The sequence below is a fragment of the Megalopta genalis genome, chromosome 1, assembly GCF_051020955.1.
Source record: "Megalopta genalis isolate 19385.01 chromosome 1, iyMegGena1_principal, whole genome shotgun sequence".
Lineage (NCBI taxonomy): Eukaryota > Metazoa > Arthropoda > Insecta > Hymenoptera > Halictidae > Megalopta > Megalopta genalis.
In genome coordinates, this window is record NC_135013.1 from 38,640,580 (window position 1) to 38,657,426 (window position 16,847).

General features: G+C 45.4%; 1 protein-coding gene across 1 annotated transcript in view; it reads right to left on the bottom strand.

Annotated features, from left to right (window-relative positions):
* The window catches only part of LOC117218722 (uncharacterized), a 37,187-nt gene extending 35,210 nt beyond the window's left edge, over positions 1–1,977 (bottom strand). Inside the window, exon 1 of the mRNA XM_033467289.2 lies at positions 78–1,977. The gene's annotated coding sequence lies outside the window, so the exon portion shown is untranslated. The remainder of the gene's footprint in view (positions 1–77) is intronic.
* Between the last annotated feature and the right edge of the window lie 14,870 nt (positions 1,978–16,847).

Consider the following 16,847-nt stretch of genomic DNA (forward strand, 5'->3'; position numbering starts at 1 on the left):
GAGAGCTAACTCTCTCGCTAGGACGGAGCGGAACGAGGAAGAAGAAACGTCGAAAGAAAGAGCGCAAATCGACTTACCTTATGCGTCATTCCACGACCTTGAAGCCGGGGGTAGATGGTTGGGCACTTCCGGCGAACGGTTTCTCACTTTTTTTTTCCCACCGGTTGTGTGTCCTCTGGATCCTCTTGATCCTCGACGCGTACCGCCTTCGCTTCTTGATCCCGGTCGCGCCGGTGTGTCACAACTGTTATACGCTGGCCAGTTCACCACCGATCAAACGGAGTATGCAAGGGTATAGAGAGACAGAAAACAGAGCACACAGAGTCCTCGTTGTCGGGCGGGCAATAGAAGAAGAGCAGGGCAAGCGAAAAGAAAGAGCGAGGAGGAGAAAGAGAAGGGTCACTCTCGTTTCAACAACAACGAACACTGAGATCCTCACACTTCAGGGCACTTCTTCCTCGTCCCAGCGAGACCTCCTACGTGTATCCAGATCGAAACGTCCGATCGTACATCCTAGCGTCGATTACTGTCCGCCGATATGCTGCCGAGATGTTCGCAGGTGGTGAGCGCCTCGTGGCAACCACGTGCTCGAGCGACAAGATCCCTCTGATCTCTCACAGCCAATGTTCGAGGCTTCTCCGTCGATCACTGAACTAAAACTGTATCTATCCAAGCCGCTCCTTCGACTAGAACTCTTCAATCCCCTCTCCTGGTCTCACTTGGCACCCTTCGGTCAGGGGCGAAATCCCCGTCGAAATCCTGCCCCACTCCTGTCCCGAAGAATAAAGGCGACAGAACCAAGGTGGGATCCTTCCGCCCGGGCGATGTTCACCGAGGATCCATGGTCGCGATCGTTCTCACAGGGCGACGCCGCGTATTTCCGGTCGGGACCGATGATCCTGCGATGATCCCCGCGAACGACGCGCGTGTCCGATCGTGCGATCGATCGTTCGATCGCCGGTGTCGTCTCGTGTCGTATCGTGTCCGCGTCCTGCGTCGTATCGTGTGTTGTGTCGTGTCGCGTCGTCTCGTGTCTTGTCGGCAGGACAGCAGCGGAGTCCTGACTGGTGGCGCGCCGGAGGATCGGAAGGAGTCTCGAGCACGTTGCCGAGCACCGTCCGGCGATCGTTTGGTGCTCGTTGTCCAGGTCCTCTCTCGAGGCGTGTGATATCCCCCCTCCGTGCGGGCCGCCTCGTGGACGAAGCGGAATATCAGCGAGCGCTCTCGCGGAGATTCGTGAGACGCGACTCGCCGCGTAGCCGAGGCTTTACCTGAGCGAGAAACCTTCTGTACACCTGAGGGGAGGGGTACGAGGAGGAGGTAAAGGAGAGAAGGTAGGAGGAGGAGGAATCGAGGCGAGGCGCGGCGTGGCGCTGCGGCGACCACGAAGAGAACCGTATGGTACTCGCGGCGCGGTGGTGAGCAAACGGTCCCGGTATCGGCGAGCACCGACGCCGCTCCGCTGGAGGGAGAGGGAGAGAGAGAGAGCTGATTGGAGGGCAGAGTGAAAGAGATGAAAGTAGATCACCGGAGGAGAGGCGATCTAGAGGGAACGGAGACGCGGGATCGCGTTGGTGTGACACGCGGCGGGGCGGGAGGGAGAGAGACGCGAGAGACGAGAGAACGAGAGATGAGAGGAGAGAAGAGCGATCCCGAGGAGAACGCACACAGAGAAGGGTGCGCGGACTGGGCGGGGAGCAAAACGGACCCGTAGGTTGGCGGGTAGGTTGGTAAGTAGGTAGGTAGGTAGGTAGGTGAACCACGAGGAGCACACACGGCGGACGCTGGTAGTCTGGGTAGGAAGGTGTGCAGCGAGAGAGGAGAGCTCCCCTGCGTGTTAACCGTGAGTCGTGAGAGACGTCGGGAAGGTAAGTGCTCTCCTCTCCTTTCAGGTTCGGAGCAGCACCACGCCGGCACGCGACCTGCCCTCTCCCACCCCGTCGTTCGTCTCACGATCTCTTCGTCCTCTCCTTCTCTATCGCCGCAGCCTCGCGTCCTCTTCCTCCTCTTCCTTTTTCCTCCACCGTCAAGGCGGCGGCGGCGGCGCTGCGACGGCAGCTACGACTTCTCTCCTTCTAGCCAGGACCGTTTCCTCTGCCAGGTTCCTCCTCGGCGTTCTCCTTCCCTCCCCGACCGTTCGCCGGCGAAGGGAGCAACGCGACCAGGCTTCGGAGGTGGACTGCACCACTCCTTCCCGATGGACACACCGGAATCCTCCCACCCACCAAGCCAGAGACAGAGACGAAGAAATCGGGAGGAACCGAGTTTCTTCGGCTCCCACAATTGGGAGACGGAATTTATGAGGATACGAATGTTTATCTATAATTGATTCGGTTGGACACATTTGCGAGAAGATAGCGACAATAGGGACAAGCAACCCCTCTGGCAGAAACGGTGATTATCCTCCACCTTCTTTTTCTAATGAACAGTTTTATGCTCTGTGAAGGGGCTTCTTCAAATCCAGGTATATAAAAACATCTGGATATGTCTTTGAAGGGCTACCTGAAGATTTTAAATTGCCGTTTCACAACTTCTCAAACTTTGTATTGCTTTTGTTTTCTTTCCATTGTGCTCTCAAATCCATAAATTCTTCGCGCGCACCGATATTAAGTATCACGCATTAAAATAACGATCGAGAGCCTAAGAATGGCTAATGAGGCCATTTAAGCCGAGCCATTCGAACGTCCCGTTTCAACCTTTTGCTAAACCCACTGGCCAGCGTATTATGGCAACACGGAAGAAGAAGAAGAAGAAGAAAAAAGGATCTTTTTCCGTTTCCTCCACAACACTCTCCGCTCCAAAGAGCACTAATCAGCGGCCACTCAGCTTCCCGGTACGGGAACACGAACTCGTCACCAGGATTTCTTTGCCAAAGGTCCTCCGGGTACAACGATCATTGTGGCCGAGCTCGGTCCAGTTGTCGCACGTGCGCCTTTGTTGCGAGACCAAGATATAGATCGTTTGAATGATCGTTTCCATTTCCCCCGCCTCGCCCGTTTCCTCTTCCTTCGGGCCGCTCCTCCAAGGACCAACCCCCCACCAATCCTGGATCAGTTACTTCGGTTTCGTGCCACTAATTCACCGGCGCAACTGTATCGTCTCCCCACCTCGAGGACCTTGGTTCTCTTCGGCGCGACGACGATCCGGTTGTCCTAGGACCGGGCCGGAGTCGTTACCGTTTCGTTCACGGTCCCCCACTTTCGAATCGATTACGGCGAGCCATTTCGGCCCGCTCAGACGTTAGGAGACCGAGTCTTGTTTTCAAGTTCGGTTTCGACCGACGGGCTTCCTCCTCGCGCGTTCTGCGCTGTGAGAACCGTTTCCCGATAAATTCATTTATTGTATAATCTCATGTTTTTCTTGCATAGAATGCTGTTCATTAAATAATTAATTACTGATTAATTAATTACTAAATAATTAATTTTTAAAAAAGCACGATTCGACATCCTCCGTGCGAGAATTGTGCAGAATTGGAATTGGATTATTCAAGGAATTATAATTGCGAAGTAATTTAATTACATTGTAATTTAACTGCATTGTCATTCGCAATGAAAAGTGACACCGGGTTCACGCGAAAGGACTCTTTGCACCGATCCGATTCCGTTCGATGACATCGATTGGTAGGTCCATATCATTCAATTGTCATACCTACGCAATCATGCACTCACATTCACCTTCGTACCAATCATACGTCCGATACTCATTGTTACAAGTACAAGAAACATAGACAGGACTCAGACTCGTATTTTAATTACATCGTAATTCAATTACATTGTATTTGAATCACATTGTATTCCAATCATGCTCATTCTAATTGAATTAGCTCAAAGATTTTAATTTCTTAATTGAATTAGAATGTAATTCAAATAGAATGTAATTGAATTGCAACGTAACTCAAATAGAATATAATTGAAGTGCAACGTAATGCAAATAAAATATAACTGAATTACAATGTAATATCTATCTAACTGAATTGCAATGTAATATCTATCTAACTGAATTACAATGTAATTCAATTAAGTAATTAAAATCTTCGAGTTAATTCAATTACTAGTTATCTTAAGAATTACAATGTAATTCAGTTAGGTAGATTCAACGATTACAAGAGGACCTAAATCCTTCAGCCGAAATTATTGTAAATATCCTCGAGGAAATAAAGCAGTGTTTTCTTCCGACATCGAGTACAGGTTCATTCAAGCTTGAATTTTCTCTGTCGAACAGGGAACTTATGGTTCACAGTATCTGGAAATGTTTTACTGTAACAAACTGGTCATTGGCACATCGCGCGAATTTTCGGGCAAGTTGAACCGTGTAAGAATCGGATCGCAATTAAAACCGACGATGAGCAAACAACGTAGCTCGTCATCGGGCGATTGAAAAGCGAATCGCGCGGTGAGTCGGCGAAGCCGAAAGGCCGATGATCGTCGCCTCGCGCGAATTACTCATCCTTGCGCCGCCATATTTGGCGGAAACTTTATCCAAGTTCTAGCTTTCTGGGTCAATCTCTGGTTAGCTTCTTAGCTTTAGGTTGCCCGAGACGCCCGAGAAACTAAGCACGACGGGTAAATCGAGGAGGCCGGCATGGCAGCGCAGTGTACACGTATATATATATACACGCCCCGAGACCTTAGATCATCGGATCCTCGTGGATCTGCTCGCTCTCCGGCTTGTTGCGCAACGATCGCCGGCGTCGGTGATCTCGGGCACAGAACAACAGTCCTGACACAGTTACCTGGTCAGAGCCGTGCCGGCCCAAGATTAAAGAAACGAAAAAACGGGGGCCCCGAGAAACGTGAGCCACTCTCGAACACACCCGTCCACCGTGCTTCGCCGTTTCACGAACTTTTTTGCGACCTTTCCGCTCGTCCGATGAAAAGACAGTCCCTCCAGGTCCGCTCTCCGACGGTGGTTTCTTCATCAGGTTTCTCTAATAGTTACGTCGCCGATCGCGGGCATCCTCTCGATCGACGGCTTCCTGCAAGAAAAATCTCTCTGTGGCAACACTGTGGCGAATCCCTCGATTCCAAACTCGTGGACGATGGAAGAAACAATTTTACTTCGGGCTGCTTCGTCTCGCTCGTTGCTGCCAGAACAACTGAATACCGTTCTTATGGAAACTGATTCAAGCTGCAAAATTGACTGGCGGAGCTGCTGAGCGCTCGTAAGGGTCGATGCCCATCTACGTGCCAGATTCGGGCCGTGGTCCAAGGTCGAATCATTCTTACATTTGATTTACATTGGAGTTTTCACATTACGCGTGCCGTACTCGCAGCGCGCCAAGCCGCCCGGCACCGTCCAAACGTGTTTATAGTTGCAGGAAAGCCCGAGCCAGGCTTTTTTAACGTAGTTGTCACTTGATATTTTGCGCCGTAGCTTGCAAAAATTCAATCCCTTGCACTCGAAGCCGTTTCAACTGTGTATCTAAATCAATTTTTCTGACTTATCGTATTTATATTTTGTATGACAAAGTGCATTTCACGCGTACGAAATTGAGTCTTGCGACTCGTACAACAGTTACACTTTTGACAATTCTTTAAGGAACGATGCACATTTACGTGCCAGGCTCGGGCCGTGCTCCTAGGCCGAATCATTCTTACATTTGATTTACACTGTTCATACTTGCAGGAAAGCCCGGGCCAGGCTTTTTTGTCACTAATTAATACAAAGCGAGACGGAACTACGGAACTGGAACGATGTGAACAGAGTGCACAATCTTTCGTTCTAGCGTTACAGGCAATAAAGAGAAAGCATTTCGACATTACAAAGCATGCAAAAAAAAAGGAATCTATGAAGGTTAAATGATGGCTCGATTTCTGGCAATCCTCTGTGCATCATCAATTATGGATTGATTGGTATTCTTTGACAAACAGATGAGGTTGAAAGGGAATTTTCTGACCCTTTACGGCTTTGAACGCGGAACATATTGAATACCCAGTTGCTCATTGAAAAGATACATTTTCAATTTTGCAATGAAATATAAATTTTAATCTAACATTCATTTACACAAAGACTAAAATGGAAAATCGGCTATCGACAAGATATAGTACCACACAAAATTGTTCTTCAAAAGAATCTCTTCAAAAGCATCTCTTTTTAAACTTGGACTAAACGACTAGAATTTTTTTTAAACGATGGTCGTTTTTTAATTGGTCGATCTTTAAATGTTTACAGCTTATTTCAAGTTCAATCAATTTCGATGAAATTTTCAGTACTGATATAAGATCTTCAAAACGCATTTATTGGCTCAGATAAAAAAGTCAAAAAGCAGGAGCTTTTTACTTTTTGTTGTCATTTTGAATAATAGCAAAAATTTTTAAAAGCATTATAGTCATTGTCTTGTAGACTAGTCCCACTATTATTTAGAAAAATTCTAGTCCTTTAGTCAGTTTTAAAAAAAGATACTGCATTTTGAAGAGTGTCCACTTAATTTTGTCCTGTTATTTTCATATAAAAAAGGTTGTTCTTATTTCTATATAATTAAACGGCGCATGTTATTTTGTTGCAAATTTATAAATCAGACAATCATTTCGATTGGTGTATAAACTGGGGGTGTATAAACTTCAAAAATAAAAATTTCGTCTAGGATGACGTTAATATTAATATGAAAAGTATATTTATATTTTTAATAAAAATCAATATAGTCTCATCGTGTTTTGTCTCAATTTAATCAGAAAAAGCTCACGTTTGCATTGGAAAAGATCCCATTAAAAAATAATGAAAAATAAAAAAGTTACACGTTGCGTTATTATATATTCTTCATCCGTCTGGCACCATGCTCGCACGTCTAATGTGAATGTGTACTCTCAATCGAGCACGTTGCTAGCACGACCCGAGCCTGGCACGTAAATATGCATCTACCCTAAATATGTTTCGTTTCCTTAATCTCTTCGCTGTCATCATTTTTCTTTTACGTAGCACTACGAACGGTTCTCTTGGATCAACGGTGACTCTCTTCTTGGTCAAAATGGAACTACATACTTTCTCCATTTGTTCATCAGCTTGTTAACAGAAATGAACAATTTGGAAAGAGAAGATAGGTTCGTTTTTATGCTCGCCAATTGTCAACAACTATAAAAACAAGTCGCGAGACTCGAGGCCCTTCCGAAATTGTCCATTTCTGTTTACAAGCTGAGTGACAATTGGAGAGAATTAACTGTAGTTAATCTGTGGAGTATTTCGTGCAGTACATTCAACGAACGGAGTTTAACCCGAGAAAGATAACCTACGTCGCAGAGGCGCCTGCGAAATAAACAACTGACTGCACCGTGGATGACGCAAAGACTGGAAGCACCCACTTTGCCAAGGCATGTGCGAAGCAACATTGAAAATATTCTTCCAAAATCTGCTGTACAGGCTTCCACAGATGATGAAGAAGAACCCTCAGCCAAAAAAAGGCGTTATTGCAGTCTTTGCACGTCTAAAAAGAAAAGAATGTCAAAGATGACCTGTGCCAAATGCAAAAAGACAGTTTGTGGTGAACACGAGAAAGACGTTTGTCATGACTGTCTCTAAAGAAATTTTTTATAATATTATAGTTTTTTTTACACTGATTATATTATAGTCTACTAGTTTGTAAGGATAAAACACTATTTTTTGTGATATTTTACGGGATTTGTTCCCATAAACCGAAGACTGTTGATTTTTGTTAATTTTTCATAGAGGTCTAGTGATTTAAGTTTAAAATTCCTTAAAATATAAAAAAATATAATATAAATGCATTTTATTTTTACAATAATGCCAAACCTTTAAAATGACTAGATTAACTTAAATAAATATCCATTGTTAAAATTGACGCCTTAGAAAAGCATGCGCCTCTGAAGCGTATGGTTATCTTTTACGTACGTTGTCATATGGTTATCTTTCTAGGGTTAAAATATTAGACGTACTAAACGATTACAGTAATTTCTCCCTAATTCGCATTGAGATTGCGCATAAAAATGGATAGTTTGGGGAGAAGAGATACGATTATTCGAGTCTCGAGGCTCGTTTTTATAGTTACCGATTGTCAACAACTAATCGTATCTTCTCTTACTAAATTGTTCATTTTGTGGATAATCTGAGCGTGAATTAGGGAGAAATTACTGTACGTGGAATTAAAATGTGTAATTTACAATTCATGAAAATTGGTGAAGAACGAAACGAGCTTTCCACGCGCATGAATGATAGCAACGATATGCTCGGGATTTGTCGGATCCGATGTCTACCGCGGGGCGATCCGGAAGACACTGCTCCAGATGGGCAGGGCCAGCCATTGAGAATCGAACCGAATGCAGATAGCGGATACGCGATCGGCGTGTTGGTGTCAATCAAGGACCGTCGCCGGTGATATTTGAGGCAGGCAGAGGTGGGTCGGAATTCGCGACCACGTCGTCGTCGCGACGGATTCTTCCCTCTCGCATTCTATTCTGTACGATGACACTTCCCGCGGGTTTCGACGCGTGCACGCGCGGTGAGAACCCATCATTAGACGCCTACGCGTGAATGTCGTCGAGGACGGGACGAGGCTGTCGCACGGCCACCATCGCGACACATCCCGTTGTCGCGACAGGGGCCCACGACGAGACGCGAGCGTGATCGAGGCGGAGCACGGTGAGAAAAGTCGATGATTGTCTGTCGAATACAGGAAGTCGACATCGTTCAACGATCCTCGCGAGCTTATTGCCCGCTAAAGCGGGCGCTGTTAACGGAATACGACGCACAATGGTATAAAAGCCCGCAATCATGGCCAAAATCGTAAAAATCGGAATTGTTGTTGGGCAGTTTTTTACTTACTGTTTAGTTTATTTAATGATGCGTCCCCGAAATGACCGTTACTTTTATACCTGAATGGCAATTGCCTAGACGGACAATGCCTCCCCGCAGGTGGAGACCGAGCAGGCTATACCTTATACAGCTGCAACGAAAACATTTTAGTCGTGTAACGAGAACATTACATTTAAAGTTGTTCACTGCATCATCAGCCAAGCGAAGTGCTTCTTAGCTCGTTTTAATCATTTGCTGTACTTTGATGAGCGTGACTCGCGATGAAGAATTTTGGTAATAATCTGTGATTCATGAATGTTATTCCATTTTTTGAAGATTCCGTTCTCTTAACACTAGATGAATCACAATTCATGTCTGAATGGCAATTGCACTTCAGGTATAAACGTATGGGTCATTTCGTTTTTTATACCACTGTCGAAGTGGATGGTTCAAAGCGTGTATCTTTTTGTGGAAGTGTTTTTTTTTCAATCGTGTAAAATGGATATCGTTCCTGGCGATATTTACAACATTTTGTACCGCTAACATCTCACGAATTGTTAACTATTACATTAGAAAATCGATAAATTGTAGATTCAAATTATAAGTGATCCGTCATTTTGACGGGTTGCGTAAATCTAGTGTTAAGGTCCTAGTCCACTGTGGGTGTCTATAAACGCTTTGAAAATTTGCTTCCGATTTATAGCTACGGCAAATTTTATCAGAACGTATTATTATTATTATTATTAATGAACATATGCGATACAGTACTTCGACCACTTCGATGCAACTCTGGAAAATACACGCACCTCGTTCACAGTATACGTTGCGGTTGAAGTATCATATGCTGTGTGCACGGTATGTATAAAAATCTACCGTAGGCAAAGGGTTAAATAAAATTAAAATTCTGTCCTCCGGTAATCGATGTTTAAGCATTCAAATAAATACAGGCGGACAATGAATATAACATTTCCTTTTCCTCGAAGAAATCATTACAATCGAGAGAGTTCTGATTATGAATGAAGCAAGGGGTTAAGAAACAGATCCCGAGAACTCGAGTTTCCATAAAATTAGCTGACCAACGATTTTCCAGACGCGAAGCGGTTCGAGTGGAACAAGTGGCTGGCTCGTGGCAAGTGAACAATTGTGTCAGCGAGACGGCGAAGAGCCGGAGTTAATATTCCGGGACAGAAGGGGGTTAAGGCGACGGCGGCGATCACCGGTAAGAGATCACTCGGTGAGCCAATCGCGGTATCGTAACACCTTCTCGGGTTCCGTCAGCGATGCACGGGTGTCCCGATCCTCTTTATAGTCGATCGTCGAATCCCGCCCGCGGTGTTATTGCGGTTCTCGCGGCACCTTGCGGGATCGGTCGCTCTAAATCTTCCTTTAATGGCGTCGTTAGTTAACCGTTTCGATGCGGGTCGTCCAGTTCTGGGACCCGGGGTCCGGTTGCCCGCTCACGACTTCGACTTTCGTGGATAGATCCCGCGGCTCGTTACGAGCGCAGCCGCGGCCATCGAAAAGGAAACCGTAGCGAAAACGAAAAAAGAACGAGGCCGCGCCAACGATCGACCAATCGCCGCCATTTCCCACAAGTGTTATTCTTTTCTCTCGATCTCATCATACTCGGCGAACCATCCCCCGAAGGTCGCAGAACGATTTGTGAAACACCCTGGGTATATATCGCATATTTACACGCTGAGTTCGTGCCGCGAATATGTTCGTATTTTTTGTGACATGCTTAATCGATTTCGCAAAGGAAATTTTTGTCTTGAAGATCGAGCACGATCCAGACGGCCAACCGGCGAGATGTCTGAAATTTTGATCATCCTAAAATTGTCTGTCCACAGATATTTAAACAGCATTGTAACAGCAAACGACACGAACTTATGGGACGGTCTAATATATAGATGTTGCCTTGTGTCGAGACATTGTTGATTATCTAAGAGGACCAGTTGGAATATTTCACGATGCCTTCATCCTTTTGCGCCGAAGCTTGCAAAAATTTAATCCCTTGCACTCGAAGCCGTTTCAACTGTGAATCAAAATCAATTTTTCTGACTTATTATATCTCTATTTTGTGTGACAAAGTGCATTTCACGCGTACGAAATTGAGACTTACGACTCGTACAACAGTTACACTTTTGACAATTCTTTAAGGATCGCTGCACATTTACGTGCCAGGCTCGGGCCGTGCTCCTAGGCCGAATCATTCTTATTTTTTGTTAATCTTTTTATTTTTCGTTGTCATTTCAACTAATAGCAAAGTTTAAGGAAAGCGTTATAGTCATTGTCTAGTAGACTGGACCCACTATTCTTTAGAAAAATTCTAGCCCTTTGGTCAGTTATAAAAAAAAGATACTGCGTTTTGAAGAATGTCCACTCAATTTTGTCCGGTATTGTATCTTGTCCTTTCAGCGGATTAGGCGATATACCTGTCGAGTATACCTGGAGCTACACGAGTATAATAAGTATATATTTTTATGTAAAAAGATGATTTTATATGATCAGACAATCACTTCGATACGGAGGGTGTATAAACTACAAAAATAAAAATTTCGTCTAGGATGACGTTTCACTGGTTTCCTAAAATATTTAAGTTAATATTAATATGAAAAATATATTTATATTTTTCATAAAAATCAATATAATCGTACAAAACTTATGTCGTGTTTGGTATTATTTTAATCAGAAAAAGCTCACGATTGCATTGGGAAAAGTCCCATTAAAAAGTAATGAAAAATAAAAAAGTTACACATTGCGTTATTATCTATTCTTCATTTGCTAGCACGACCCGAGCCTGGCACGAAGATGTGCATCGACCCTAAGCCTAAACTACGAATGTGTAAAAATGATGTTGGAACGCGATATAACAATTTTAGTAGCGCCTCGGAGTCGCCACTCGAGTACGAAGGATTAAAACACGCCCATAAACAGTACATATTCTGGAAGTTGTTCAAACAATAACGAATTACAAGGGTCAAACGATAAATCGAAAAATTTGCTTTCAAAGAATCGGACTCGAGATGATCGACAAAGGGCGCGGAATATTCGCGACGCAACGAACGTTTAAAAAATGGCGTTACACGGTGGCACGAGTTGGTGACAGCCAAGTTGGAGATGGAGCCATCGGCCGGGAACAAAATCGCCATAGCGAATCGTCGGCGAGGCGAGGATCGCGCACGTTCCCGGAGGATCGTCGCGACGCTCGAGTGGCATCGCACGAGGTCCGTCTGACGGAAGGGGCCATCGTCGGGCGAGCGATTGGCCGGCGCGGCGGCGTGTTACATTTTCAGTGGGAGGAGCGGCGGATCCCGTTCGCACTTGTGCTCGGTCGGATGCACGCGAACGCATATAATGCATGCCTACGTAGCTGTCAGCGAGATGAACGTCTACGAGCCGTATCGTTGCGCCTCTCCTCGGCTCTCCTCGCCGCCCCTGGTCGCGGCGTGCCTCGGCGAGCCGCATACCTGCGCACGCGTGCATTGCACGCGCTGCACCGGCGACGGAGTGATGCATCGGGTCCCGAGCCCGGGTCCGGGGCCTGATAGCGATCTGCCGCGTCGGCAAAAAATGAATCGCCGCCCATCTCGTCCGCGGTGACTCGTTTTTTCAAACCGGAGACGATCTTTCGCGAGCGGAGCATCGTTGTTCCCTCGCCGTACAAGATCATCCACGGTAGATAAGCTTAATGTATCGGGAGACACGTGTTTTTATATTCAAATGAAATGTTCCTGTCATTGGCGTGGACGATGATAAATCGCTGCCGGGACCGGGCGTCCGTTGCAGTCCGCTGGAAGATGCGGCGGCCTGATTGCTACATTATTCGCGGACGGTAGCAAAAGCTCTTCTTCCACCTTGTTGGTGGCTCCTCCGAGTTACCGTCGCGGCTTGCGATATATCGTAATTTATATACGAGACTTCGGGATGGTAGCAGAAGGTTGCGCGCCGTTTCTGCCGGATAATGTTTTGTGGCAACGGAGTTGCACCACATTGCAACATTATGCATGGAATTCCGAACGGCAGAAAAACCTCTCGCCTCTTCCTCGCGAAACATCCTCTGGCGCTGCAAGGTTGCGATGGATTGCGACATTATTCATGGAATTCCCCGCCGGAAGCAAAAGCTCTTGCATCTTCTTTGCCGGGCACCATTGCCGTTGCAAGGTTGCGACAGATCCCGGCGTTATTCATGATGTTTTTTTCAGCCGACGCCGAAGCTCTTGCACTTACCACGCTGGATAGTCGTTCGCGGCGGAAAACTGCGTGTGAAACATCGTATCAATAGCAAAAGCTTCTTCCCGAATGAATACACCACTCCGTTGCAAAGATGTATTCCATCGTGCCATTATCTATTGAATTTCATGCCAATGGCAACGGCCAGTGCGCCTCTTAGTTTTCTGCGCGATCTTCCGCGTCGCATGGCTGCGCGTTATTGCAACATTCCGAATGGAATTGCAGGCCGATGATAAACCGGCAAAAAATCCCTCGCGCAGAATCGTTTTCGGCGCCGGGAAGCCACGCATTGTCCCGCGAACGGGGAGAGCCTCTCGGTTTGTGTAACGATCGGACGATTATTCAGATCGATCACCGTAATTAGCAACCGAGATATGATTGCGTGTCCCGGCCAGAGGCGGCCGGGATAAAAAATTGATTACGTGCGCGCGAGGCGTTACGTGGACGCAACCGTGCGCTTTCGTGCTTACGCACGCGTGTGCATGCGCATGTCGGCCGCACTTCTGGTGGCGGAATGATAGATCAAGAGGCCCGATACCGATCTCGGGACCCGAGAAAGGGCCCGGAACCCGGCTGCCGTCTCGCAGCCCCGCCGCGCGCAACCTTTCTCCCGCTCTCCGAACGATATATATTTCAATGTAACGTTTGATACGTTATCAATTACCCGCGCGCCTTTCGCGCCGCGCGCGTTACGTCACGCGAATTTGCCAGATTTTTCGAGCCGCTCGTATTTCACGTCTGTCTCTCCTTCCCTGCTGCTTGCTCCATCGATCTCTCTCTCTCTCTCTCTCTGTCTCTCACTCTCTTTCTTGCTCTTGCAGGAGAGATGTCTCCTCGAGATCCCGGCTGTCGATTTTTCGCTCGCGTCGGCGCAAAAATTTGACCGACACTGCTCGACGTATAATAACGCTCGCCGGATTCCGATCGGTGATTCATAGAGAAACGTTTCTACCGATCCTGCGCAGCTGCTGGACCAGTTCGCGGCATGAACTTCGACTTCGAAGTGGATTTCCACTCGCCGCGAAGGCGAAGCCTGAAATCCTCCGCCGCGGAGGACGACGCCGAGTCTCTTTCTTATTCTCTCTCCCTCTCTCTTTCTCTCTCTCTCTCTCTCTCTCTCTCTCACTCTCTTCAGCTGCGTCTATCCGTGTTGCCGGTGTAGATTTACATATAAAACGGTATTGTTTTTCCTACGGAATAGGGTGCGTCTCCGGTTTCACATTTTACACCGGCGCGGCGTCCAGGTACGTCGCGAGGCCGCAACGGTACCTGATATACGCCCGATATTACGTGTACCTTCACGATCTATCGGTTTCGTAATGCTGTGCGCCGATGGCCGCATGAAAGCACGCCACAAGATTTATAGACCTACGCAGCCCCCGGATTCGCCGTCGATATCCTCGCGATTTCGAAGAGTCGCGATCGACTGGCAAATTCTGCTCTACGATCACCGATTTGTCCAGTTAGCTGTTGCGGCCTCTTTCAAAATTGTGTGCCTAAAATGTGTGTAAAATAGATTTCTGAAATAGTAAATAGAGTGTAAATATTTGTATGCTCCTATCTGATGCAGAATTTGTAAAACATAGTTCTCATTTGCTAAATTCTGTATTACATGAGAAGATAGAGATATTTATAATCTATTTATATATATTTTAGTCTATTTATATATATTTTAATCTATTTATATATTATTTATATATATTCTATAGTCTATTTAAAAATCGATTTATCCCTACTCCTAACCATAAGTATACTACCAGAAACATATATAGTTTTCGCGTAACGATTCTTTATATTTTTTTATTTGTTCGTTTCATTTCGTCTTGGCCTCTAAATATTGAAAACATCTCATTTACGAAAATATTGCCATTTCTTGGTGTACAACTAGTGAAAAAAGCTACCTGGTTAGCAGCAGGTCTTCAGATTTCGTAATATATTTATGCGACGATTACACAGCAGATCTCAATGAAAATTCTCGATGTCGTCAATTACTCTGTAACACTCTGGAGGAAGAACGAATTTCTTGCCTCGATTAGAAGACTTCTTGCGGCGAACATAAGATAATAACTCATCTTGTTGCACTGCATGAGATCGTACTTAATATAAATGGATACAGATCCGCAGATAATCGATCTATTTGTATTTTGTCGAATGCTCTATTCGACTGTCAGTCCTTGAAAGCTCTAAGGATGGCGCAATCGATAGCGATTGGATGGCTCTCCGGGGTATACTCGCCTAACTCGAGCACGCCTAATCCGTCGATCGCGTTCGGTAATGATCTCTCCTTCAGTCTTGGTCCCGATCATAACTGGGCCAGCGACTGGTCCGGCTCTTTCTCTCTCGCGCCAAGAATTTTAATTAGTGTCTACTGCAAACACTAAATCTCGAATCTAGTTCTCACAGTTATCGATTGGCAAGACCGTCTCGAAGTAAGGGATGATTATCGTACACATCGACTGTCGTTTCGCCGAAGGAATTGTCGGACTACCTTGCGAAAACTAAATTATTGATCTCCTAGTTCGCCGTCGCTATTGAAAAATTGCTAGCAAACGCGTTGAAGTTCTCTGTTGATAAATGAACCGTTGCGATAATAACCCTGTACGTTTAATGACTAGAACTTTCTCGATTGTAAGAATTCCTTAGAAAAGAAATGAAAATCTGTGTTCATTGTGTGCCAACATGTTACCTCGTTTGCTTGAACACCGATGGCAAGAGAACAGAATTTTATTCCCATCAATACTATAATGGTCGCTCACACAACGTGTGTGTGCCGCTACCGCCGAAGGTGATTGAAAAAACAAAAAACTGGACAAGGAAACGTTCTTTATATTTAATAAATTGTGCCATATTTAACCTTTTCGATACTACGAGCCACTATAGTGGCCCTCCATAAGTTCGATCGTTTGTAGCGAATAAAGTCAGTCCTTACTGCAGAAAGCTAATTTACCTTATTTTTCTCTCAACAACGAATAAATAGATATGCCTTATTTTTTTCAATTTTGTTCAACTTTATTTGGATTAACCCTTTTGCTACGGGCGGGTGCAGCGATGTCGCAGCGCGCCGTCCAGCAGAAGTACCGCGGCGGAAAATCCGCCCGTAGCGAAAGGGTTAACTCGTTTAGTATTGTATATGAACATTTGAATACCGATCCCATTCGGAATTTAAATATTACCGCGATTTTTTACTTAAATTAGCAAGTACGTGGATTAAAACTAATGACGGTGAACATGCTACATCTCGCGTCGTTCGTCCCGATCCGGTTGAAAGATTAGCCGGAGCGATAAAACATCAATTAGTTAAAATATCAGTAATAAAAAAGAGTGTACGAAGGGATTGTGTTTGCTATGCGAATGCAATTAGAAAACCTACACATTTTATGTGTAAGACTTGCCAAGTACATGTAGATGATTGCTTTAATAATTATCACACAGAGGAAAAATATTAAATTTGTTATATTAAATGTGTCGTTATTGCTGTTGTTGTTCTTGGTTTTATGCGTATGTTCGCACACGTTAAATTATTTCATGAATTCGCATAAAGCTTTTTAAAATTAATTTGTGGCGGCTACCTCCAGACCCGCCAACAAATGGCTCCTCTACCCCCAAGTAACCGATCCGCCTCAGTTTGTGTACATATATACAGACTTCGTCCTTTCTACCGATATCCCAACGTCTAAGGCAAGGGTCCGCTAGGATAGCCTTACTGATGAGTCCTTTAGCGGGTCCTGGTCGAAACGTCTTCCCAAACATTTTTTCTCTTCTTTTCTCCCAAACATCGTCACATTTTACCACCGCCAAAGTATAAAAGCCCGCAATCATGGCCAAAATCGTAAAAATCGGAATTGTTGTTGGACAGTTTTTTACTTACGGTT